The sequence below is a fragment of the Mizuhopecten yessoensis genome, unplaced genomic scaffold, assembly GCF_002113885.1.
Source record: "Mizuhopecten yessoensis strain PY_sf001 unplaced genomic scaffold, ASM211388v2 scaffold10455, whole genome shotgun sequence".
NCBI lineage: Eukaryota > Metazoa > Mollusca > Bivalvia > Pectinida > Pectinidae > Mizuhopecten > Mizuhopecten yessoensis.
The window spans coordinates 89975-113415 of record NW_018408555.1 but is presented as its reverse complement, the minus strand read 5'-3'; the positions used below and the strand labels follow the sequence as shown (position 1 = coordinate 113415).

Sequence of the window (23441 nt, the reverse complement as noted above, 5' to 3'; positions counted from 1 at the left end):
CCATCACAACTACGCGACATTAGCTGATAATGATAAATTGGATGTAAACCTGGATGTTAAAACCCACAAGCCTAAACCGACCTTATTATGTATCTATTACAACGAAGTCGTGTTATATATTCTAATATACAAACATGTGAATATTAAACAGATGAAAGAAACTGTTAAACGATATTTTACAAAATTAATATGTACAAGGATTTGAATATGAAAGAAACAAATAAAAGAGGAAAGAGTAATCGATTATTGAAGGGTTGATTAAAATCAGTAGTAAAAGACGATAGAGTTAGAGTCATTATTTTGTGTCCGCCGGGATTTGTTTTATTGCATATGTGTGGTAAATCTTATACTGGCGCTGCATTTATATAGGCACTGTACTGATGAACAAAAATGTTTAAAGTTATGATATAATGAATTCAATAAGGAGTCTATATGTGGTACATTTGGTAATCTTAATTTAATTTTGACATCATTACCTGTCTGACAGGGAACAACGTACTTGCTTGCTTGGGGAGTACGGACTCGATCGTTGAAATATGTCGGACAATGTTTTCATTTACATTCAGTAATGATAGGTTAACTAACGTCAGATGAACATTTCTGGCTAACCCGGTTTGCCTGTTTAACTTTGTGTAGCGTATTTATTAACTCTAGTTTGCAATCACCGATTTACGTCACGGTAAAATGGAGATGCATGCACATTTACGTGGTAGTAATAGGTACATGTACTTAACTTATAGACACATTAATCTTACAAGCAGGGCTTCGTCAGGCGAATATTGTTCACGATGCTTGTTCCAATTTCATGTGGTAAAAAAATCCTTTTATCAACGTGTCCTAAAATTATTACTTTCATGATCATTTTGATTTATTGTCTAATTCACTTCGTTATAGAAGCATAAATAAAGGAGAACGTGTTTTTTCTTTTCTATTAAAAACGATTTTTTTTATCTTAGTTTCCTAAATTCTTTTGAAAATAAAATAATCTCGGATAAATGCTTTTTTTTCACCGCAGCTTTTGCTCCCTTTTGGCTAAGGCTGATGTCAAAACAATTGTGCTAGTGTTTCTCTGTTTTACTGAACTATGCTACCTGGAAAATGTTTTCGTCTGTGTTAAACATTCAGTTATTCGTGCCCATCCGAGTCAACACTTGCTCATACTGCCCCATTTCGTTGGTTGGTGTCTGTCTGAACGTCCAACTCTCTTAGAACAATAAAGACTGTGTTGTAGAACTATTAACAGTTAATCATCCTATCATGTTAATCTGACCCAAACTGTTAATGTTGTCAGAGATAATTTGTTTCAGTTGTAATTGATTCTTCCCCATGAAGTCTGTCACTATTTCGCCATAGTTAAACGTTTGTTGTTAAGCCTTCATTACTTTCTTTGGCTACCAATTTGAGCAGTCAGCAATTCGTAGCCATCGTGATATTGTGAATGCATCTTTCGGATTTTTAATCATTTAGAAACCTGTTTCAATTTTAAACGGTTTTTTCAGATTAAATTAAAAACCGGTGATTGTTAATCTGCCGGTTGATGTTGTTTTTGATGTCCGTCCATTGATAACATTTTCAATGTTCTACCTGTTGGTCTTTCATCTTGATTATGGAAGTTAAAATCCTTATCTTCTTTTTTTACTGTTCATATATATCCTGTGATTGATGAACTTAGCTGTTAATTGGACCTTAAACGAAATAAAACCAAACCAAACACTTTAATTCCCACACAATAACATTCCTTTGGCATTTTTTACATCTTAAAAATACATTGAGCAGTTTGTGTCCACCAAGGGTAACTACCAGACCTAGTTTCTTAGTGCAAAGAAGTTTCTTCAATAGCAATCGAGCATTTTCATGAAACGAGTCTAATCTTTTTGTATAATATAAGATGAAAGCTATTTAAGGATTATTTTGTCACACAATACATTTTTGTATATTGCAAAAATCGTAGACAAAAACCCGTTGCTATTTCAAGTTCTTGAAATAGAAAATTACACCATATCTGCGCTATAAATATTAAAAGAAATAAGAAGATATAAAGAAAATACCGTTGCTGAGAACTTCACTCGACAGAGAAAAACATTTCTATGGCAAATATTGTCGAACCGTCTTGGTAAATAAATAAATAGGACCAAGTATTCGTTTCCATTTATATGAAACTAATGAAACAATGTCATATGAAATAAAAAATATTTCAGATCATTTTTTATATTAAGCGGTTCATATCACATAATTATTTATGTGAAATATATGTTTCACCAATAAACAATGGTTATCGTAGATGTTTGGGAGATCAATCATCAAAGTCATTCGTGCTACATGGAGTATCTGAAGAAGAAAACAATATGTCTTAACTGAAATACGTAGTGCCTGTTGTTCAAAAAATCAACATGATTTGAGGGGCAGCAACCACAGAAGGACACAACATTTCTTACATGTGAAGCGTTGGCTTTTCATAAACAACAACAAATTGAATGTTAAAAATGGATATTTTCGAATTGAATTAAGGGAAAAAACGAAATTGTCCTTTTAATCTGAGATTAAGGTCGTTTTAGTTCATTGCATCCGAGACGGTTTGACATGTTGGGTCATATTTAATCGTTTATGAAATAGGAACGGAACAGGCGATTTCCTGTTGTTTTTTGGAGAGCATTGGTAAAAACAAATTTAGGGCCTTCATTAACATTTGCAGGTACGTTAAGATTACCCCTGAACTATAACATTAATAAAAATAGACAAATCGGTCTGTCCGCATAAACGAGCAGACACGAAAACGTTATTACGTATGTCAGAAATTGCCGGTCATAATCAAATCATGTGATGTACCACAACACGACTACTACATGTAGAGTTTTTGGCAGAAGTAGTATTATATACTGATTTCATTTCACATTGAATTCTCTATAATTTAGCATTAATGGAAAATATTAAACGATGGTCATAGAACCGTCTTTCGAACGATAATCCACATCAAAGTTAGTCAACAACTACCGCAGCTAGTGTCTGTAATGTGAAGGTCAGTTTGTCCATATGCTTTAAACAAGCTAAATGTATGGTGAGAATCGAATCAATTGTTTATTTAAACGTTTAAGACAAAGTCAACGCCAACTTACACGTCAATTAAAGCATATATATATGTGTCCTTTACAATTGAGACATCATACCAGTGGATGTTATAGAGGCTTCCTCAGGCTCTGTAAGTGCTACGTAAAACGAATGCGAGTCGCGCATTTCAATGCATTAATTTACATCATTCTGATAATGTTTTGTTCGGAGAATGTCTGAGCACGGCTTACACCAGTCATTTCCTCAGCCCCGCAGTTCTGTTGACAAGAGCGGGTGATCCCGCAATCACCTGCCTCACATGGGACAAGAGCTACATCAGGCTAGCGACAACTGACAAAATGATTGGGCGAAATCCATCACAAAATACCAGCGCAGCTTAATTTGACTTGGGTGTAACTTTGATTCGCGTTCCATGTGGTACACGATGAGCACTGGCGATGATAATATGATTGCTCGTGAATTTGTTCGTACTCGCGTGTATATTCAGTAATATGTTGGTCTAACACGCAAGCCAGGCCAGAGAAGCCTCATTGACGATCACTACTTTAAATACACAGCACGGGTATAAATAATCTACTGTAGGAGGACGAGTTGGATATCGTTTTGACAGCCTAATGGCGATTCAATACAAGGTGGCGAAATGTTTCATAATAAAAACAATTTGGGGACTCCTACTAGCTTGAACACAGTTCCCCTCTGTTTTCCTGACTATTCACAGCTTTATTAGTTTGGCCAGCACAGGTTTTTAAACTGGGTTAATTACGATGCTAGCGGGATTTTCGAAATATCAAGAATATTTTATGTTTGTTATTGCCAGTTTGTCCCTTTTAATTGGATTAAAAGGAGCATCAAAATCCCACAAATGCAACAAAATATCCCCATTTCGTATAATAACAAGGCTTTCCGACGAAACCAAAACGACATCCAATCACCTGTTAGTGGTATATGTCGTAGTTTTGCTCAGTTATCACCTGACGCGATCTCAACCTTGGTTCGTAATCGTGTCATTTTGAATATGGAGCAATCTTGAAATTAGTATTTTTAAATCCTAGCCCCGAGAGTGTGATTAATTAGACATGAAATCGATGACAGGTAACTTATTATTAACATTAATGCGTTATCGACAGTAATATAATCGACTTGCCAGCATGTTACATCGAAAAGCGTTTGTGATATCCTACGTTGAAACATTAGTAATAACTAACTTATTGCGACATCAGTAGTCACCGACCTACTTTACTACATATGACTTACTTTGAGTGACCTACTTTACGACATTGATAATAATTTATTTACTTTGCGACATTCATTTATCTACTTAATTTGTTTATATTTAATTGGGTTAGAACAAAATCTGAGAATAACAGCAGGTTTTTGACTAAATCTCCAGATGACTTGGTCGCCTTTGTATCGTTGAATACTAAGTTTTCCCACGACATTCTAACAACTCACAAAGCCCAGCTGTACCTCACAATACGTGTTATTTACTGGAAGACTAAAGAGTTAACAAAGATAGAAGGAAGGTGATTATTGTTCTGCTTATATGCTAAAAATGTGTATAAAGTACAATGAATGTGAAACTTTACCATATTTATTCATATCTTTTCCTCAAAATGACAGTGAACAGGGTTCAGTTTAGCAGGTGAACAGGGTCGAGGGTATCAGTCAGCACTTTACCACACCGCCATCGTCGACGTCTCAACGCTGCAAGAAAAAGTTTTTTTTGTTAGTTTCACTTCTTGTACAATGATAAACAAATAAGTATAAAGTAAAGTATTGGAACTGAACAGATAGGCATAGAATTAATTAACTTTTTACAGCGCTTAATTTTCAATGCAAAAATACCATCATAACACTTATACATTGATGACAGCGCCCAACTTGTAATGATACAGTCATAATTTTCTACAAATCTGACAAAGGTGCCCTTAACTGCCATCGACTGATAGTTTCCGGTGACAAAACTGATCGAGATATTGCTACCCACATTATCAGAGATATCTGTTATTATCCTGGTGTAATATCGATCGACCGGACGCCACACTATCATTTGTTCTGGGCACAGATTCATCAACGTTCAACGTCGTTTCCGATGTCCGCTATTGCCAGCACGTTGTTAAATGAGTTATCACCTCAATTGCTTATGTTGCGATCCATTCAAGTTAAAACTGCACCTAACATCAGGTAGATACCAATTGCCCAAAATAAGACGACCATATATTTTCATTTAACATTATAAACCAAGGCATAATTACGTATATTTAAGCTAAAACTTGCCCAAAAATTGGCTAGATTAATATTTGGATTCTGTTTGAATATAATCAGTGAACACATTAGCAGTAAAACAAATCTGGAAAGAAAATTACAGTGCGCCTGATAACAAATGCTCACTACCATTTTTGTACTATCATTTTAGAGATTAAGTTTTTCATAATCCTGTCTTTCAAACTTGCTGGTTGTTTCGCCTTCATTAAGAGGAAATCAGGCCACCCCTGTCGTGCTTTTCAAGCCTGTCAGCTCTATCTTCACGTCCACAACATATGCATCTGATATTGAGAATAGCACGGCCTATCACAATAATGTAGATAATCCAATAAATCCATCAGAAAAGTTTGGGGTATTACTTATAACTCTTTGGCTGATATAACATGGCTCGTTTATGTCTTGTACAAATGGAAAGCGGGGAAACAATCCTAATCTGATTAACACGGATGAGCCTCCCATGGACATCTTTGTCATACAAAATGCGGGTAAGTCGGTTACACTTACTTAGATTTTAATTGACTCTATCTACTCCAACAGCTGCGTATTTCAATTCTGTTATTTGCATTAGTTAATGAAGTGATTTGTGTCGAAGCATATTTTATCGCTGAAGGTTTATAAAGGCTTACTGTACTTTTAAAAAGCAAAAGGGAACAGGCACCTGTCTTCGTATACACATTGTTGACATGGTAATTTCCGTTGGGTGCTAACTCCAGAACCATGATTTGTCAGCGAAGCGGAACCATTAATGGCTAGCGGAGGGTCTCGTGGACTTTACTGCGACAAGCTTCTGCGGCTGTCCTGTAGTCTATCTACTAATAAATCCACTTTATCAATTACAAAACCTGCCATACAACGCTCCAATCCATGGGGATAACACCGGTATATCAGGAGGTCGACTCCGGCCAGCTCTTTCCTCGTTCCTCGGGTGTCTATCGTTCAGCAGATATACTGTCCACAGATAGGGCGGTAATTGACATTTTTGCGGGAGATTATTAACCAGAGAAGAAGTGGAAATGTATTGATACAGAGTTCTGACGATTCCGGGGACTGAAATCGGCTTTTAATTACCCATCAGGGCTATCTGTTAAGATCCCAACCGTCCAAACGATAACGGATTTAGAAATTCATTATGCTGCCATAATTACTAAGACTTAAAAGGATGGCTTGTTTTCTTTTTCAGCTTGCAGAACTAGCTATGGTGGTATTAGGGTAGGCAATGTCCATATACTACAATGTAATATATTTCTCGCCCGTAATCATTTTAAGTAGTATTTAGAACTGAACATTGCATCAGACTATTATGGCCGTTTCCCGAGGGAACTGTTCTAATATACTGCTGTCTGGGTAGGTGTATAATTACTGTAAAATCGGAAAACTGTTGTTGATCAGTTAGCTACTTGAACATAGTTCTCCTCTTTCTTACGTCTGAATACTTTAGCCTTAGTCATTAGCCTCGAACCATGCTGTACTTCTATTAACGAGTCCGACTTTCACTCAAACCGAAAAAAATGAATAATCACCATTCGTAATATCCTGCAGTCAACGCAAACCACGAACTATAAAAAAAAACAACACTGGGGGATACTTAAGTGTCAACAAAATATTAATTCTAGCTCAAAATCGATAAAACAATGGCAGAGTAATAAGACCAGGTGTTTAGGAAGTATCAGCGTCAAAAGAACAATGCTAGTTAATTTGACTGAAAAGCATTGCTTGGTGAAGGCTTTTCAAACAAATAATGCACATATTTATTTAGGCTTAATAGGTCCATGCTGATTTTATTGCTGTTGATTTAATAGATGGACATCGAGATGTATACGTCAGATCTAAAGGAAGACCGTGACACTTCCTTACGTAGGTCTCAGTATAGGCAAACGTTGGTATATTGTCAATTTTTTCTTTAAATATACAAAATAATAACAGTTAACCACCAGGAGCGCGAGCACTGACTGTGCTCTAGAATGAGATCGTCAACTAAAGGCAAGTATGAAAAAATACTGGATGTTTTCACCCAAATATCATACTAAAGTTACGGGGTTTAAAAGACAAAATAACAAAGGTCCAGATCCTAGGAATGTATAACATTCTGTAATGGATTTTCGTTAGGTTGTATTTTTTTATATGACTCCCGGATTTCTGTGATTATCCCAGCCTAGAGGGGCATGCATGCCGAATTATAACAACCGGAGTTAGGTTATTCAAAGCATAGTCGTATGCAAAAGAAATAGGCGTAGCCTATAGCTATGTGATACAATTTATCTGATTTGAACACATCGTTACAGATGTTGCCTTGCCTTCATTTACAGTAGTGTGTGTGTTGTATTTTTACTGACGTCATACGATTATTTATTTCGTTGTTGATTAGAAATATTTAAAAATAAGTTGTCCCCATATGCGTAGTCTAGCGTTGACACGTAAAGCTATGCGCATAACAACATAACGCCACACGGGTACCAATAATTAAGGATGTGTATTAGTCATTGTCGTGTAGTTGTGGTTGTTTGTTTCAGGGTTTACGACTTCGCAACAGTTACGATCGTACATCGAGGGCGTCATTTAGATAATACGTGGTGGTGCTTCTTGGCCTTTCATTATGCAATCCAAGCTTTTAAAACTAATTGTTTATCACCTACTTAAGACACGAAATGTTACAGAGCCCTAAAGCATCTTTACGTTCATCTTGTGTAATGGCGCACATAAAATGACAGATTATTAACTAATAAAAGTTACTCTCAGAAAATAATGGTGTTTACAAAGCAACGGCAGCTGTCATCACTGCGATGATCCATTCCCAAATGAAAAATACAAAATCTTAATTGTTACTGGTATGTCGTTTCTTCAAATTCAAGTTTGCATCCATGCATTAATTGACACACTATCGGGGATTATTCTTTTCCTTTTCTTTTCAAATTCCTTATCGAGGTAAGCTCAACCAATAAAATAACCGTTTTAATTATTATCTGAATTAGTACTAAGCAAAAAGAAAAACAATCCGTTATTATCACAAAGTCAGAAACAGATTAAAGGGTTTTTACATTATGCGGACGACCAATTTTTACTTTTAAATACAATAATTTTATGGTAAAACGTGACGGAGCTGTACATGTTATTGTCTCAGTATAGGTCTTATACGTGTAGTTTTGGAATTGAGCTGGGGGAAAAGAAAACAAACGACACATGTCGTTGGTCAAGAAATAATTTTGCAGTCGGTTTGTAAGTACTGATCGATGACAAAAGAGTACATGAGAAACTATCCAATTATAGAATAAATCCCGATCGGCCTTGGGGGCACTTGTTAACACATTGTTGGCCTCCATATAACCCCAGTTTACACTCTAATGAGACATTTGATTCCAAAATGAACACACAATTCATATTAAATGGTACCAACAGCTTTTATTACTCTGACTTACCGAAGTAGTATGGTGGTAGACGCCTTGACTATTTCGCATGAAATATTTTTGAGAAACCTGTCGTGGAATTTCTTTTTTGTTATCTAATCACGCTGTCTTAAAGAAAATTGAGTGAAATTAGTTTAGTCAACGCTACAGTAATTAACAATATAACACAATGAATATCTGGCGATTTCCATAGTGCAGTCGAAAGAATACGTAAGAACTTCTTTTGCCACATTTTACATTTTATAGCAAACCAATTAAGATAACAGCCAATTAGGATATGCGATATATCTTGATCGGATTTATAAAAAAAATACAGCTTACTAGATCATATGTTTCGTTTTGTAAGCTCCCTCCTCCTAACATACAACAGCTCGTTACCTTTTGTCAATCAAGGCTAAAATTGAATGCGTGTTTCGTGCACAATTGCTTGTTAAAGTCGCTATGGGCAGTAAATGACCGGAAAACGGGGTTCAACTCTCCTCATTAGATCGTGAGAGTGGCGATTCTTATAATACATACGAACGACGCTAACATTCAAAGTAGTAATAGCCAAATGCCTGGGTTATGATCTCTATCGATTTTTTCATGAGTCGGTATATGATGGAGCAAAACAAGAGGATGTCTCCCCGGACGGAACCAGCACAATCGCTCAACCATCTTGGTTTGTGGTCTACAAAAAACCTTAAAAAAAACACGTTGTTTCCACTTGTTGGGCTTGATTAATTGTAAGACGTCTCCGAATTTAGATTTTAGTAATAAATTATTGATGAAAGTGGCCATTATTCATGGTCAGTTGCGATTATTATGAGCACACAAGGGTCAATACAGCTAGTGCGGGATTAGAGGGTAGTAAAATACATAGAACAGAGTGAACATGGTCGTATCATGGTGGCCTTGATAGACATTAAGGTTAGCAGGGACCTCCTGACGTTGATAGTTAGCATTACTATATATTAAGGATTCCCCGCGATATGTCCTCAGAATTGGTCGTTAATCTCCGGGCCATTTACTTTATTGGTGACCGGTATGATATGGACCGACCTAAGCCATCGCCATGTCTTGGAAACATGTCGCCTCACAAGCTTCTTTGCATTTTCCATCAATCACCAATTACTCGTAATTCTCCCTGATCCTGCTCCTTCGAAAGTCCGTGCTTTACTGTAATGGGGCGGTCCGAAATCTTATCTTTTACTGACCTGTATATAGCTATCGACAGGTCCAGTATATGTCCTTCTCACTTTTATTGCCAAATCCAGCGGCTTTACCTCAATTATGAAATCTCCGTATATATCATGCCTTTTACACTGGCTCGTCTGAAAAGAATTGACGAAACCAAAGACGGGTCTCCACGTCAGACCTGTCGGAGATTCGGCATCACGCCTCCTACTGCTCAATCTTTTGAGAGACAGTTACATGTTTCTGCTAGGAAAAAGGTGAATTATTTTGATGATAAGGGGAAATAAACTACATGTTCTCTATTATGTTGTGAAAACGATGATACGGCGTCAATTGAAATGTTAGTGTCTGTAAAATTTCCGATCTCAAGATAAGTCAACCTATTCGGTGTTCGGAAATATATGTCTAAAATATCTCAATAACATATTGCAGAAAATCGCTCCATCAGGGTAAGTTTCTCTATAGATCGTTTTTGTTTACTGATTTCTTCTCTAACGTTTTACCAATATTCTACACATTGGCGCTGTAGAATTTCAGTAACATATTCAGTGAAATGCTCGTTAAAAGTGGGGACTCCTTTGATCATTTGGTTTTACTATTGTCAGGTTGGTTGTATTATGAATTGATAAGTTTGTCTTGGAGATCTCAATGAACTGCAAATCTCTTGCATTGCCCAGAACCAATCGAACTAATCACCCCATAAACCTGACGAAAGCAACCATTCAACCCTTACCTAGTTACTTATATTATTTATAAATAAATTTTATTGAAAAGATGTTCATGAAAGATTGTGATACCATGTTTTCATTGTTGCCATGGCGCCATTTCAAGTGTAGGCGTCCTCACTTTTCCATGGATAGCATATTAATATTCGTGGGAAAAGAAATGATCTTTCCTTTGATCGTGTTAACGAGTTCAACATCAGTTCAAACCGATATATTGCTGTTTAACTTTTCAATACTTTTATAATGAAATTGAATTTGATAAATCAGATATTGAGTTGGGCTCCAAATTCGGTTTGAGTGGTATATCATGATTATTCCGTAATTTTATTAATTGTTTAAGAGAGAGAAATGAAATACATTGTGAAACTTATGGCAGAGTATATACTTTTTTTCTTTCTGAAAGAAACAATAATGCTGAAAGCGATATATTGAATATTTGTAATTATCTTGTTTTTTAAACCACGCCATTTATTTGTTAGATATTTTACCTTGTTTTCACATATCACTATATATCATCGTATCTCCTATTTAACAGGGATACATAATTGTTGGGTCAGGAATCCATTTTATAGACAGTTGAATGGAATATAAGAACTGTAATTTCAAAATCACACGATCAATTGTCTATTAAGTTAGTTTCATTACATTTAATTACCTATGTATAGCTTACCAATGGTCTAATCAGAAACAGGCGACACTCATTTTCACTGTTTGGTATCAGTAGCCATTTTATGCTAATTGGTCGTTACGATACGGCCAGACAAGAAAATAGGTATGGTGAGTCTTGCCAGGTATTTAACACGTAGTCAAATGAATGCCATGTCCGGTTCATTATGATAGACAATAACCTAATTGCCTAACCGTAGATTTACATTGGAACCATGCCTGGGGACCCATTAACTGGTTTCCTCTGATTTAACCACGTTCGCAGTGACGTTGCAACAGAAGTGAGGCATAGTCTTATTCCCTGTTGTAACTAGAGGCTTGACCTAGTATCTACTTACAGGTTCACTCTAGTAACCATTGATAGTCTCAGTCTGGTTCACATAGTATGTCTCCTAATTGGTTTACCACGTAATCGAAGGAGGCCAGTAAGTCTGGTTCCTATGGTAGCTGGTTTGCCTTTGTATTGGTATACTGCATTACCGTAGGAGGTCAGCGAGTCTGATGCCCTGTATATAAAGTTGGTATATTCATAATTGCTTTACCACGTGACCGTAAGAGGCCACGTGTTTGGTTTACTGTGATAGACAATTTACCTTTATCGGTTTACCACGTTACCGTAGGGTTGCCAGCTGGTCTGGTTCCTATGGTAGTGAGTTTACCTTTGTTATGTTTACTAAGTAACCGTAGGAGGCCAGTTATTATGGTTCCCTATATATAAAGATGGTATATCTCATAATCGATTAACTTGTGTTTCTTTTTCTTTGATAGACAATTTTCCGATATCGGGTTACCACATTACCGTAGGCAGGTCAGCTAGGCTGGTGTCTGTGATAAAGAGCCGAACCTACAAACTTGCAGCAGTAACATAAGTGAGAAAACCTAGACATATTCCTCTGTGATAGTTGAGTTACCTTTAATTCCCTGCTGTAGATTGTTACTGTGAGCGCTATTGATCATCTAGTGTGATCACCTCAGCGGAGGTTCTACAGTCATATAGCACACTACAGAGAGCAATTATGTCTGTCTTAAGCTCTAGGATACGTTGTCGGTCTTATGATACATTACCAACAGTTCTAAAGCCAGAGCTTTATATAGGTCGTACGTTCTTCTTATACGTGGCGGGAATGGATAGACAGTCTAGTAATTCTGGAAAAGGTCGTCACAGCCAGGTTGTTACTTTGGATAAGTAGCCGTCATAATATGATTTACGTACAGTAAAATATAACTCAATTTGTGTTTCCTGCATAATCCTAGAAAGTACAGTCTGGTTGGGTATATCTGGGAGAAAAGTTAGATAAAACATTGACTATTACCGTCTTTTATTCAGCATGGCAGGTGTTACGAATACCAATCGTTAGTCTGTCTCGATTATGACTACTGAGAATTCCCTTTGACATCATAATAAGTCAGCAGATACAGAATTCATCATCAGTCCCCAAAGTAAAGTCATAAACGAATCGGTTACGTTAAATTCATGTCACGTTAGCACGCCGTCTGTATCCTGTCAACTAACCTAAGCATACTAGTTTCTTATACTAAGGCGAACTAACTACGCCGACCTCGATTTGTACTTTACCTTTGTCATCGTTAGGTCCTTGTGCGTCCGATTGGTCCTACGTATTACCGTGTTAACGACAAGCTGTCACAGAAAGTACATAAACCAGCTTGTGATGATTTACACGCAGCAGTCATAGGCAGTCATACGCGGTAAGAACATGTTTGATAGACTTGGCTTCAATAAAGCGTTTGCTCGAGCAACTGGCTTAACATGTAACTGTGATGCCAAACTAAAACTATAAATGTAACCTTTGATAAGGTCTTCGAAAGTCGCAAATGCTTATGGTAGTCTCTTTATATCCAGCGGTAGGATATTCGGAATTGTTTGACAGACAGAAGAGTGAGATAGACCGTCGTGGCATTCTCTTTGTGAACCTGAACATCGTTACAAACGTCAATCCATAAAAACAGTTTATATGGTATACTTTACTGGTCCATATTTTACGAGACACGTTTTTATAATATCATCTGATAGCTAATATGATTCTAAACAAAGTCCCTCGTTTGATAAGAAACTCCCAATGACGTAAGTCTGCCAGTGTCCTCGGCCAACATGTGCAGGTTTAACTTGATTACCTCCCTAGTGTTAATGATACATAGCGTAACCGCTAACCAGTTTGATGTTGTGTTGTTGCATTACGTGATCCTTTAGCTAGAAATGCATTAAGGCAGCCCGAAACTCGCCAACTTGATTACATGCATTTTCAAAGACTAAACCTAGGGCATGAACGGACACAGATAGTTAACTTTCGGCTGTGTTTCATTAAGGACAATGTCAGTTTACAAAGTATCAACTGGCGGGCGCCCATCTAAGGTTTCTAAAATAAAAATACGTTAGAACAAATGATGTCACGTTAGGATGTAAAACGTTTTCACTAATGTTTTGAGAGACCTGCACTCCGTGGCATTGTGGGGATGTGCTTTATCACCCCGCGGGCGCTAAGGTCATACTGACGGTGACAGACGTTACTCCTGACATCCGGGTAACTCTCACAATTAGCAATGTCCTTGGGAACGTCCATCTACTTCAATTACGTGTACGGCGCGTGACAGTCGGACAGTTGCTGGCCAAATCTAATCCTATGTGTCCAGTAATAGAAAGCAATTGGTGTAAAAACAGTGCTTAGAAGAAGCGAGTTATTAAATCTATGGTGACCGACTGTCTAGATCTGGATTACATCTTAATACTGTCACGTTTAGCCATACCGCCCCATCAATACGCTAATATCCTTTACTGAATCCTCCACTCTTCATGTAAGATTGCAAAACCTGATATGTCTATACGAGTAACACGTCATAATTTTTGTTAAATTGTCAAACAGCGAACATTATCGAAAAGATGACGTCGTCACCGAGTGCGATTTCAACTGGAAAGTGTCAATTGTCCACAACAATAAAATGCCATGAACATAATAAAATCCTGCGAACAGTGTTTGAACAATATCTCGAAAAAGGAACGATATCCCGAATGGAAAAGTGTGAAAAGATAAACCCGAACGCAATAATAAAGCAAAAATGGCGTTTTCAAACAGTACGAACAACAGTTATGAAGACAAATGAAGTAACAACACTTATACATAATATGAACACTAATGAAGCAACAGCACTTATAGAAAACATGAACATTAATGAGGCAACATCACTTATAGATAACATGAACATTAATGAGGCAACAGCACTTATAGATAACTTGAACATTAATGAGGCAACAGCACTTATAGATAACTTGAACATCAATGAGGCAATATCACTTATACATAACTTGAACATTAATGAGGACACAGCACTTATGCATAACATGAACACTAATGAAGCAACAGCACTCATAGAAAACATGAACATTAATGAGGCAACAGCACTTATACATAACTTGAACATTAATGAGGCAACAGCACTTAATAAATAACATGAACATAAATGAGGCAACAGCACTTATACATAACATGAACACTAATGAAGCAACAGCACTTATAGAAAACATGAACATTAATGAGGCAACAGCACTTATAGCTAACTTGAGTATTTATAAAGCACCAATACTTAATACTTTACTTTTAAACTTATGAATAAAAAGCACCATAAATACTCATAGCAATAATAAAACTTTGCTGTGTCTGCTCTAAATATGGAAGTTCGTGTTATGAAATGTTCAGGTGTGTAAGGAACTGAACTTAAATAGAACAGACTCTTCTGTAACAGTTTTCGACGAGAGTCGTCTTTTCACATTAAACCATTCTGTTGTATTAAATAAATTGGAGAGAAATCTTCAGAAACTAATAAAAATGTCTCATGCGAAGAACATTAAACGGTTCTTTTTTATAACTCACGCTAGAATTGCTGGAAATGGGATGAATTAAAAACAATGAAACATAGCCATGCACCCACGGAGTATCACTCCGCTACGGGTCGTAAACAGGCGCCTAGTATTGCTCCGCAGTGGCTCGTAAACAGATGTCATCCGGCAGCTCCAACTGCACATGAAATCTAATTGTAATTATATTAGTATTATATCAAAATCGAGTAATCCCACTTAATGTGGGATGTATTTTTGCTGTTGATTTGAATTATATCTGTTTCCGTGGGGAATGGTCGTGATTTAGCATCAAAAGTCCACGCGATAAATTATACATAAAGGACACGTTAATGTGAAAGTTCAATGCAGTCAAATTGTCCTAGAAAATTCCACAGGGAGAAATTTAACGCACATCAAACGTCCATTGTGGATGTCTTGTGTCAGGCAAGAGACACGATAGCTGGGGGTAACAATTTCCTGCTTCGATCCTAGTAACTTTGATGCAAGCTAACGACATATAAGATATAGACAGGCGACTAATTTACGATCCATCGAACATTAAATCCGTAGTTCACTGTGTGATAGTCATCCGGTGTAAACGAAATGTCACATGTACCTAGGAAAAGTCTTAAATGATGTGGTTCGGTCAAGATTGCGTCATGAACACATTCGGATGTCTCGTGGGATGTTAACATTCCATGCTTACATGTATGAACTTTCTCAAAAGCTGATAATGTGTCTGCTCAATAAATCATTATTGTAGTCAATTTCGAAGAGCTAACTTTGAAAGTAAACAAAATATTCAAATATGGTGATTAAATAGAACTAAAACCGATTAGAAATATTTGTACAATGATGCAATGACGCATGCTTTTTTATGGAAAGCGTGACATGCAATGATGGTACCATGTGAGATTGCGACAACAAAAATGCAGTAAAACGTCTTTTTTTCAGATCGGAGATTGGATTAAAACTCGACAGGAAACACATGACTTCTAAAAGCGTGCACTAGTTATTGAAGAGCAGTAAAGTTAAGACATAGACTCTCGAAATGTCATTACGGATTGAGGTTAATCCGGTTTGTCGGAAGTTGATAACATCTGTTGCCGGAAATTATATTTACTCTTTATATAATCAGGAAGCTTCCGTTACACAACCCAATATTTACTGTCTGAAACTGGGCTGATACAGTGTGGCTTTATTGCTGATTATGAAATACCAATTTTCATGTCGACTTTAATAGTCTTGTTACCACTCTATAAACGCGCATACGACAAGCAATATTTTAACGAAGCCGTACGACCTACATTAAAAAGTTATTATGTTAGTTATGTTTTGTCTTTTGGCTCGTAATGCCGTGACGAGTATGACGGCTTTCGTACGAATACAGAATTAAGTGTTGATCAAAGAGAACGCCCGTAGCCATTCTCCTCCAGTGATGTGTCTATCTACCGGAGGATGAGCATGCCACCGATTGTTATACACGTGTATATCAATTTTCGATTGTTCTGCATATCAATGGGATAAGCACGATCATGTAGAAAATATATTTGACTTGCCAACATAACTGATATTTTCGCTTTGTCGACTTCGCACTACTGAACTGTATTATATCAACCTGCGTGGTGTCACACTGTCCTTTCTGACAGCGATGTTAACTCATACTGAAACCTATCTTAAATTTATGTATTGTCTATCCGCGCGCTACCACCCCGGCAAATCAAGCGTGATTAATATAAGTTTCAATACTTTTGTTGTAAATCACTTAAGATTTTCCTTATATAGTAATACCTACCTTATAACAACTATAGGAACAACAATGATAGCATGTTCTCGACATACTGGGACGTAACATTCCTATATGTTTCAGATTGCCCCTGTTCCATGGCAATGATGTCATAATAAGGTTTCATAAGTGACAGCACGTTCAATACAATTCCATCAGAAATATTAAATTTGTTTTTTAAACAAACCATCGCTTTGTCGTATGATGAATCGACAGTGCAATTCATATCGGGTTGGAGAAGCAAGTGAGGCATGATTCAAAAAATCATTGTCTCGATTTGTTTCCGATAAAAATGTCTAATAATTGTAAAAGGAAATGCGGACATATAATGCATTAGCACACGTTATCGGACACAGAGATGTGTTCGTGTTCTGTGAATGTTATACACATTGTATGATAAAAACAGAAATGTGTACATCATTACATAGTCACCCACTTCTATCATCAATACATATCGTGTAGTTATGGCATTAATAAATATCTTCTTTTAGCATATGTCTTTTAAATGTGTCTTCAATTAATTTTCAAGTTGTCAGTTTTTGTGATAAAAATAGTTATAATAAGCACTATGATCATTTAGATATTTCAGCGGTAAACTGTTTGTGACATATCGGCCAAATAAATTAAATTAAATTAATCGATTTAGGAAATGTAATGGAAACAATATCGTTACCAAGTTTGTCCTTCTGTAAACCCTTGAACCTGACCTTACCTGACCTTATCATACTATTCCTTTATATTACATATTTACATATCCAACATGTTGGTATTAAAGTTTAAATCTGTAGAAATTTAGCATGAAATTGTCTATATCAGAGAATTAATTGCACCAACAATGCTACTCATTTGAAGTAAGGACCTAAACCGCTCATGTATGATCCTAGTTTTGTATTGACAAATATAATCATTTAGGTTTCATCAGTTAGACCACACACACAACAGATAAGGAGTCACAAGGGAATTTTGAAGGCAGGTTGAGATTGTCCTGTAATCGATGAAATTAACTAGGATTAGGCGTGATTGAGCACTTCCATGTCAGTCGTATCTACACACAATGAAGTAGCAAACGTCTGCACCTAATCCTGCTACCGTATTTATACCTCGGCGGTCGTATGTAGATGGGGAGGCTTCACAGAAAACGCTGTGGGAACACAATTTGAATTAACGTCAACGATTGCGCCCTTTCAGCTACGTAAGCCAGTAGGAACAATTTCCAAATGTCACGAGGGTATTGGTTAAGACATTTTTAACATATATCTGCTTTCAAAGGTTTTCTCGTACCGTAACAACATACCAAGTGTTCTTTACTTACATGCAGAACAGCGTATCTATGTCGTATAAGACAGGTGATTTTATTGGTTTAATGACTATACGGGATATCTGTTCGGTAAACAATACCAGTTTAGGTCGTGTGAGCAAAACAGATGCCTCATTATCAAGTAAATGTTGACATGAACATTATATCTGATTATTAAGGGTCTTGACCTTTTCGCGATAAAATTAATTCTTCGTTCACAAGGTGATCGTGCTGAATCAGTACAAGCAATGTGAATGATTTATTGATATATCCAGTATAAATAAGATAAATGAGAGATCTGGGGCAACCTTGTGGCAGATCCAAACATTTTAGAAACCTTTCCGTTTTTATATCTCCCACGAACCCAACTAAACAAACACTATCTTTAACACAAACTCCCATTAAAGCGTCTCAGTAAAATTGATTAGATTTCGTTTCTCCCATTAGTATAAGTTCACAAGGATTCGAACCTCACCCAATGATTATAAATAATCGTTGTTTAGATGACAACCAATGGTTACCAAACGTGCTGTGTATATCTTTATTATACATCAAAAGAAATAGTCCCTGGCGGAGAGATATCATCTCGACATTATATGTTAATTGCTTTCTTTGATCTACTTTTCCTCATTGACATGACCTTGCAAGCTTCAGGTAATAGAGGATTCTGTATATATCACAGTGTAAAAAATGCCTGTATATTACATTATCTACAGTACTGCTTGAAGTTTCCCTCTCAACACATCTGTCGTAATAGGAGTAAAATATCAAACGTCTTCCGAGTAGTGCATATTCACGCACTCACTTGTATTTATACACCCGAATATGCGTTCCATGCTTGATTGGATTATTGCACGCACTTTTATTGACACACGTTGGGATAAGTGTGAGATGTAAGATTGTATGTTGTATTTGAACTGTTGTCCTATCAGCAACAGTAAACACAACCGACAGTTTTACTGTGAGATTATGACCACCGTTTCTATCGTTCGCTAGATAAATGTATTGTTAACAGCTGTTCAGTTTGGTGTTTGTTAATACTGCAGGTTGAAATTCATTTATCTGCCGACAAGTGTATTGTGTGGAGAAAACTGATGTAATTATAAAACCCGCATGCTGGTCGTGGGGATGTCATGTTAAATGACAGGCATGCCTCCTAAACCATACAAGTTATTGAAGTCGGAAAAGTGTGAGCGAATAAAACGAGCAAAAACTGTGATCTTCTGCAAATAACATGAACAACCTAATGAATAGCTTCTTGAATAAGAACGTAAAACACACAGGTGAGTGTACCTCTGCAATTCTGGTAAAAGATACAGGATGCCAAAAAGCTGTATCATACAGCAGAATTTCTCATTTTCGTAATATTTTAACCTTATTCTTAAAATATATATGTGTCTCAAATAAAAGAACATTCTTTTAATAGCGGTTTCTAGTGTGTGGTGTAGAATATAAGAGCCGATACAAATACATGACTAAATACATGTATGTTGCATATAAACAGAAATAAATGTCCAGTACTAAGTTAACTTAAACGGTGTAAATCCTATAAGATACATCGTTTGTATATATAATGGTATGATTCTAAGGAATAAAAGCTATTTGAGCGACTTAATGTCCTTCCAGATTTTGTATCTGATTTGCTATGGTGTGTTCATTAACTGCGGCGTTGACAACAGTGGTAAAGAAAAAAGATCCAATAAAAAAAATGATTTTGTCGGTATACTGTTTCTTATAGCTGTCTCTTCAAATGAAGAACCTATTGATATTCAGACAAAACTAACTATGCTGACTTACAAAAGACTATGATTGTCGCAATCAGGCAATAGTACCATTTATGGGTTTTACTTGTAAATGTTTAAACTGTGTGATATGACGCAATTCTCACATTTTCGTGATTTTATTATTTTAAGCATTTGATGTAAACTTAGCTTCAGTGATGATGATGACATTTCACGTTAGTTGGCCAGATTTTTCTGATCGACATGTGTCCTTTTAAAACAATGTTTCGTCTTGATAGCTGCAATCGGGACAATAACATAATGTACAAAAACGACAGTTACAAACAGACACGATTTATTCACTGGTTTGTACAGAGGCAGCAGTTACGACTTTTAAATATGCCTTTTCAAATATCTTTTAAAACAAATAGTAGGGATGACAATCTCAACCCTATTCCCACAGACAATACCATGGACTAAAACATAAACTATGGTAAAAAAGGAATTAGATCATAAACATACTAACACCTTTTAGTAAAACCAAAATCGACTCGAACAAATGTTCCAAATTAGCTATTTCAGCAGTTTTTTCAACAAATAATACAAAATATAACAACCTCGTCAACTAACGTACCCTATCCAAGTCGAGCTACTGTCATATTCAAATCGAGTAAAGAAGGGCATCTTAGAACAGTATTACCTCGTTAATCGAGTAAAGAAGTGCATCTTAGAACAGTATTACCTCGTTAATCGAGTAAATAAGTGCATTTTAGAACAGTATTACCTCGTTAATCGAGTAAAGAATTGCATCTTAGAACAATATTACCTCGTTAATCGAGTAAAGAAGTGCATCTTAGAACAGTATAACCTCGTTAATCGAGTACAGAAGTGCATCTTAGAACAGTATTACCTCGTTAATCGAGTAAACTAGTGCATCTTAGAACAGTATTACCTCGTTAATCGAGTAAAGTAGTGCATCTTAGAAGAGAATTACCTCGTTAATCGAGTAACGAAGTGCATCTTAGAACAATATTACCTCATTAATCGAGTAAAGTAGTGCATCTTAGAACAGTATTACCTCGTTAATCGAGCAACATAAAACATCTTAGAACAATATTACCTCGTTAATCGATTAAAGAAGTGCATCTTAGAACAGTATAACCTCGTTAATCGAGTACATTGTAAAGTAATGCATCTTAGAACAGTATTATCTCGTTAATCGAGTAAAGAATTGCATCTTAGAACAGTATTACCTCGTTAATCGAGTAAAGAGGTGCATCTTAGAACAGTTTTACCTCGTTAATCGAGTAAAGAAGCGCATCTTAGAACAGTATTACCTCGTTAATTGAGTAAAGTAGCGCATCTTAGAACAGTATTACCTCGTTAATCGAGCAACATAAAACATCTTAGAACAATATTACCTCGTTAATCGATTAAAGAAGTGCATCTTAGAACAGTATAACCTCGTTAATCGAGTACATTGTAAAGTAATGCATCTTAGAACAGTATTATCTCGTTAATCGAGTAAAGAATTGCATCTTAGAACAGTATTACCTCGTTAATCGAGTAAAGAATTGCATCTTAGAACAGTATTACCTCGTTAATCGAGTAAAGAATTGCATCTTAGAACAGTATTACCTCGTTAATTGAGTAAAGTAGTGCATCTTAGAACAGTATTACCTTGTTAATCGAGTACATTGTAAAGTAGTGCATCTTAGAACAGTATTACCCCATTAATCGAGTAAAGTAGTGCATCTTAGAAGAGAATTACCTCGTTAATCGAGGAACGAAGTGCATCTTAGAACAATATTACCTCATTAATCGAGTCAAGTAGTGCATCTTAGAACAGTATTACCTCCTTAATCGAGTAACGTAGTGCATCTTAGAACAGTATTATCTCGTTAATCGAGTAAAGAATTGCATCTTAGAACAGTATTACCTCGTTAATCGAGAAAAGTAGTGCATCTTAGAAGAGAATTACCTCGTTAATCGAGGAACGAAGTGCATCTTAGAACAATATTACCTCATTAATCGAGTCAAGTAGTGCATCTTAGAACAGTATTACCTCCTTAATCGAGTAACGTAGTGCATCTTAGAACAGTATTATCTCGTTAATCGAGTAAAATAGTGCAACTAAAAACAGTATTACCTCGTTAATTGAGTAAAGTAGCGCATCTTAGAACAGTATTACCTCGTTAATCGAGTAAACCAGTGCATCTTAGAACAGTTTTACCTCGTTAATCGAGTAATAAAGTGCATCTTAGAACAGGATTACCTCGTTAATCGAGTAAAGAAGTGCATCTTAGAACAGTTTTACCTCGTTAATCGAGTAATAAAGTGCATCTTAGAACAGTATTACCTCGTTAATTGAGTACAGTAGTGCATCTTAGAACAGTATTACCTTGATAATTGAGTAAAGTAGTGCATCTTAGAACAGTATTACCTCGTCAATCGAGTAAAGTAGTGCATCTTAGAACTGTATTACCTCGTTAATCGAGTAAAGAAGTGCATCTTAGAACAGTATTACCTCGTGAATCGAGTACATTGTAAAGTAGTGCATCTTAGAACAGTATTACCTCGTTGATCGAGTAAAGAAGTGCATCTTAGAACAGTATTACCTCGTTAATCGAGTAAAGTAGTGCATCTTAGAACAGTAATACCTCGTTAATCGAGTAAAGTAGTGCATCTTAGCACAGTATTACATCGTTAATCGAGTAAAGTAGTGCATCTTAGCACAGTATTACCTCGTTAATCGAGTGAGGAAGTGTATCTTAGAACAGTATTACCTCGTTAATCGAGTAAAGAAGTGCATCTTAGAACAGTATTACCTTGTTAATCGAGTAAAGAAGTGCATCTTAGAACAGTATTACCGCTTTAATTGAGTAAAGTAGTGCATCTTAGAACAGTATTACATCGTTAATCGAGTAAAGTAGTGCATCTTAGCACAGAATTACATCGTTAATCGAGTAAAGTAGTGCATCTTAGCACAGAATTACATCGTTAATCGAGTAAAGTAGTGCATCTTAGCACAGTATTGCCTCGTTAATCGAGTGAGGAAGTGTATCTTAGAACAGTATTACCTCGTTAATCGAGTACATTGTAAAGTAGTGCATCTTAGAACAGTATTACCTCGTTGATCGAGTAAAGAAGTGCATCTTAGAACAGTATTACCTTGTTAATCGAGTAAAGAAGTGCATCTTAGAACAGTTTTACCTCGTTAATCGAGTACATTGTAAAGTAATGCATCTTAGAACAGTATTATCTCGTTAATCGAGTAAAATAGTGCAACTAAAAACAGTATTACCTCGTTAATTGAGTAAAGAAGTCCATCTTAGAACAGTTTTATCTCGTTAATCGAGTAAAGAAGTGCATCTTAGAACAGTATTACCTCGTTGATTGAGTAAAGTAGTGCATCTTAGAACAGTATTACCTCGATAATCGAGTAAAGTAGTGCATCTTAGAACAGTATTACCTCGTTAATCGAGTAA

The 23441-nt window shown here is 36.2% G+C and overlaps 1 protein-coding gene across 1 annotated transcript in view; it reads right to left on the bottom strand.

Moving 5' to 3' along the window:
- Positions 1-23441, bottom strand: part of LOC110460697 (alpha-2A adrenergic receptor-like) — a 73847-nt gene that overhangs the window by 6393 nt on the left and 44013 nt on the right. The window contains exon 2 of the mRNA XM_021513752.1: positions 4653-4770. The gene's annotated coding sequence lies outside the window, so the exon portion shown is untranslated. The remainder of the gene's footprint in view (positions 1-4652; positions 4771-23441) is intronic.